The sequence below is a fragment of the Pinus tabuliformis genome, chromosome 5_1, assembly GCF_031772625.1.
Source record: "Pinus tabuliformis cultivar Carrire ecotype Pingquan chromosome 5_1, CPIR1, whole genome shotgun sequence".
NCBI classification, from domain to species: Eukaryota; Viridiplantae; Streptophyta; class Pinopsida; order Pinales; family Pinaceae; genus Pinus; species Pinus tabuliformis.
In genome coordinates this window covers 538,805,968-538,810,964 of record NC_142305.1, presented here as the reverse complement: position 1 = coordinate 538,810,964, position 4,997 = coordinate 538,805,968, and the positions used below count along the sequence as shown (strand labels likewise).

The following is a 4,997-nucleotide window of genomic DNA, read 5'->3' as shown; positions in this document are numbered from 1 at the left end:
CAAAAGTTGCAGAAGATCCCAGTTCAAATTATATTGCCAGAAATTGACAAGGAAGGAAAAATTATATTGGAATCTAGAGTAGTCACAGAAACAAGAACCCAACAGCTACAAAATCGATCAATTTCAGAGTATCTCATGAAGTGGAAGAACTTTCTCACTGAAGATTCCACATGGGAGGACAAATTTTTTTTACAGAAGCATCAACAACTACTCAAGTGTTGAGGACAACACTTTTTGAAGGAGAGGGGCATGTTAGGTCCCTATACTACTAGACTAACCTCTTATTGTTATTAGTACAACCCCCTTATTATATTGTTGTGCCCATGTAGTCCCCATATTGTTATTATTGTGCCCCATAGAAGCGCACTATTGTTATTAGTGTGCCCTTAGATTATTATTCTTATGTTAGCTTTGATTATATTATGACCCCTTAGACTCCTATTTATAGAAAGGAGGTCTTGTCATTTGTATCATCCAAGAATTGTTCATTTGTGTAATGTAAAGGAGGTTTCCCCCTCAAAGAGGATTATTTCTAAGGTGTTCATCTATCTTTTCTATCTTTTTCTGAGCTGGTTTCATAACATCTAGACCTTGAATCTTACTAGCTTCGGAGTGTACTTTGCTAGTGAAACTAGTTTTTCTAGTTATTCTGATTACTTTCTTTACCAACTAGAGTTTTTCCAATTATTTTGATTACCTTTTTTACCAGCTAGATTATTGTACGTCCAATGATTGTAATGGTTGTTGAGAATTCCAATATTCTAGATATTGTATATGTAGATAATGGATCTTAAGGTTTTCTAGAAATGGCATTGGAGCTTATATATTGGGCTCATTTCTTTTAGTACTATTTTTATTTTTCTTTAGTACAATGACCAACAATAAAATGGTTTTCAAACACTTCAATATTCTGTGAATTCGACAAGCACTCTGAATGCTCTCATGGATTTTGCCAATGGTAATTCTAATTTTCTAGTTATTCTAATTGCATTCTTTACCAATTAGAGTACTATAAGTCCAACGATTGTAATGGTTTTTGAGAATTCCAATATTCTAGATATTGTATATGTAGATAATGGATCTTAAGGTTTGCTAGAAATGGCGTTGGGACTTATATATTGGTCTCCTTTTTTTCAATACTCTTTTATTTTTCTTTAGTACAATGACCAACAATAAAATGGTTGTCGAACACTTCAATATTCTGTGAATTCAACAATCACTCTGAATGCTCTCATTGATTTTCCCAATGGTAGTCTTGTAGTGGATTAAAAAATAAAATCCAAAAACAATACTCATGAATGATTGGTGTTATAAGGTGGCTTTAGGACCATACACTTTGCTGGGATTAATCACTAATTAAATCTCTGGTAATTTGCATGATTTGTTAGAATTAGAATATTGGGTAAAAACCATTCCTATTTCACTAGATGTGTGCTTGTCTGATGTGGCTTTTAGGAGATGTAAAATCAATGTTGTAAGTTTTTGTTTGGTTGGACATGAGATGAATGAGATTGGGATTTCATAGCAACCGATGAATTTTGTGCATTTGAGATGGGGATTTCATAGTACCATCAAGTTTTACTTCATGGTACTAATTGGAATTTGGATCGAGGACACAACACTCTAATAGTGTGATGAAAGTTAGACAAAAAAGAGAAGTGCATTGATGAATCATTGAACATGGGGAAAAGTCTATTTAAGCAAACAAATAAACTATCAAACTCGTAAAGGAACTATTTTCAAGAGAGAATATAGAAGTAATAATTGATAGTTTTCCAAAGATGAAAACTGTAGAAACCTAAATATATTCCCAAGTTGAAGAGGTCATTAATCCCCATGTGCACATGATCTTGAGTTTGACAAATAACTAACTAACTTGATCAATTGGATGAACTGAACTTGTTTTTGAGGATTAGCTGCTTGTTACATGGATTTTATTGGACTTACCATGAAAGTGCAACACTAATTAAGGAAGAGTGGATAATTGTTTAAGTGGGAGAGAAATGGGCGTTCAATTAACCAATGACATCATTGAAAAGGATAGGGAATTTTAAAGATTTTAACTAATTGAATATGAGCACAAGATTTCCTTACAAAAGGAGTAGAATAACAAGGAGCTTACGCAAATAAAATATAATAAGATAGAAGTGGTTGTAGAGGAGAAACAAGTAGGATTTTCTAGGTTTTATTCCATAGTAGCTATTGTCATCAGGTAATGCTTGAGCGACTTTGAGATTTTCTTTCAAACAAGGCTTCCTAGATGTTATGGATGCAATATGCAAGTAAGTACTAAGGGAATGAAAATGATCAACTTGTCATTGTGAACAAAATTGATGAAGGAATTCCCTTAAAGATATATAAACTTATAGCCATGGAAACGTGGCTATAGAACTTCTCTGGGAGTGAAGAAAAGCTTGGGATTAAGGCCAAATGCTAACCTATCTAGGCATAAAATTGTATAATTATACCTAAGAGTTTTTGTTTGTTGCAGATTTTTAACTTTTTAGTTGTATATTTGAACCTAAAAAATCTCGAATTTTTGACTGGTTGGTTAATATGCAATCATAAATTGAATGCAAGGAGGATTGAACTAGGATTGAGATAGATAAGCACATATTATAAGAGAGTGACAACTACATGTAGGTCACAGTGACTAATTCCAGTATAGGATGACATTATAGAAGTATATATTATAATCTGTTATTAACATAGGTTGTCATCAAACAAGTAAATTGAAAACTCATGGATCTGGAGTGTTTTATGGTGATTGGATTGACTATAGATTGAAGTGTGGAGATGCAGATTGACATTGTATTGTACTATCTCGATGTAAGCATAAAGTTTGACTTAGAAGCTCAGGTCAGTGGCTTAACAAAGCTTATAAATTTTTGATTAAGAGTTGGGGGAGTGGATTGAGGGGTGATATGCTTGTGTCAGTATCATTAATAGTAATTAACTATTTTAAATTATGGATTAAGTAAACATATATAAGATGAATGGGTTTGTACCATGAAGAGTTGAATTCATTTATGTGTTAAAGAGATGATGTGAGAAGAAAATGGAGATGGTATGAATATGTTAGGATATGAGAAATAGACTACAAAAAGTGATGGTTAGATCTGTAAGAAGATTGTGAGTATTATGATTTATCTAATATGTTAGCGATGGAGTAAACATATTATGCCTTAGATGATATCTATATTTTGTTCTATTTTGTGTACAGACTCTATATTTATGGTGAAATCTCTATACTAACCAATCGACAAACATCAATGTTAAGGGTTAAGTAAATTCGTGTTGGGGTCTTAACTAGTCAAGGAAAATCCATCCTAATCCAAAATGAACTTGATGTTATTCTAACCTGAACCTAGGCAAAGATTTGGGAAAGATGATGGAACTAAATGGTAGAAGGAAGGAAAGAGGAATACATTTTCCTTGGATTATTTGAATTTTTTACCAAATTAAATGTTTTGACGTTTAGTATTTTATACTTTTGCACTATATACACTGTAGAAAGCCAAATAAAGAACACCTTCTTTGATAACTTTCATGGTCCTCACTCCATCCCCACAGGGTCCTAGTCTCTTCTATTGTCTTTGACAATCCATGGCTTGAGAAAATAGTTACATTTGATGCCCACATCCCTGAGGCAATGAAGTCTCCAAGCATCCATGACCAACAAACAACGTTGTAGTTGACTCTAAATCCAACAAAGGACTATACATGGAATCATCTTCATCTTCACAACTGAGAGGAATAGTACTTCCAGGGAAAGACTGCATGGGTGTCATTGAATCCCACTTTAAGTTTCGGGTTTGTTTCCTCATAAACTCATTTTCTGCGAGAGTGAATGCATATAGGATGTATATTGAAATAAAAGCCAATGCTCCCCACAAATTAATATTTATAATGAACAAAACCAGAGAAAGTGAAGTAAGGGTCAATAGGAAGAAACAAATATCTCGTATAAAGTTTTAGCGATCAATCTGTGCACGTGAGGTTGCAATGAATAGAGCAACCAATCCAACCACTACACAGGTAATACAAATTCCTCCTCCTAAAACAGTATTGGGTCCCACCTCACCAACATCAGCCCCCATAAAAGCAACAATACTTGCAAACAGATGAGGTGCTCCATTTCCAAGAGGAAGAAGAGTCACTCCGGCCACTGTTGGTGGTAGCTTCAAAAGCTTGGACAATTTCTCTAAAGAACAACAAATGTAATATGTCGCAGTGTTACCCAACATATAGAATAACACGATGAGCTAGAGAGCTAAGATGATAGCCAAAGATGGGCCATTTGTCACATGTGCAATATAAAAATGATATGTACTAAAAAATTCCCCCGGATGTGCACTCCTTGTGGGCTTCCATATCTTGTGTGTTATTTCAGTCCTGCACATAGAGAATCAGACTAAACATTCTATATAGTTTCCAAACCATTTGGTAGCACAAGGATTGTTTCTGACGAGTTTTCTGTTACAGGGTGTTGTTGCTTATCGGCTGGGAGTTTAGCCAAAATTCCTTAAAAATTAAGGCTTGGTTATGATGGGTTTTGAATAAGAATTTTCAACCTGTTGCGGTCTATATCCGAAACTGAATTATCTTTATTAAATATCCATTTTTTTATGCTTTTGGGCCACTATTGGATTCAAATCTCTTCGAGCTCCATCTAAAAGAGGATTTTGAAGAATCCCCACAGAGAAAAAGAGGGGATTTCACAAGGTTTTTTGCGGTCAAAAAGAAAAACAAAAAAACAACACACCCTAGATTATACAGTGTGTGAAAGTGTTTTCTTAGTTTTCCCAAACCTTGCTTTGCCATCATTTTCACTGAAAAACCAAATTATATTTTCCCAACTCTACTAATACAATTTCGGTCATCGATTTTCTGTATTTTCCACAGGAGTGATGAGGAATTCAACCTTCGAAGGAAAAATATTTGGGAATTTATATGCTCCCAACTCGTAACAAAAATTATGTAAAAGGATAACCTAT

General features: G+C 34.1%; 1 pseudogene; it reads right to left on the bottom strand.

The window, feature by feature from the left end:
- Positions 1–3,498: 3,498 nt before the first annotated feature.
- Positions 3,499–4,374, bottom strand: LOC149165928 (cation/calcium exchanger 4 pseudogene; annotated as a pseudogene).
- Between the last annotated feature and the right edge of the window lie 623 nt (positions 4,375–4,997).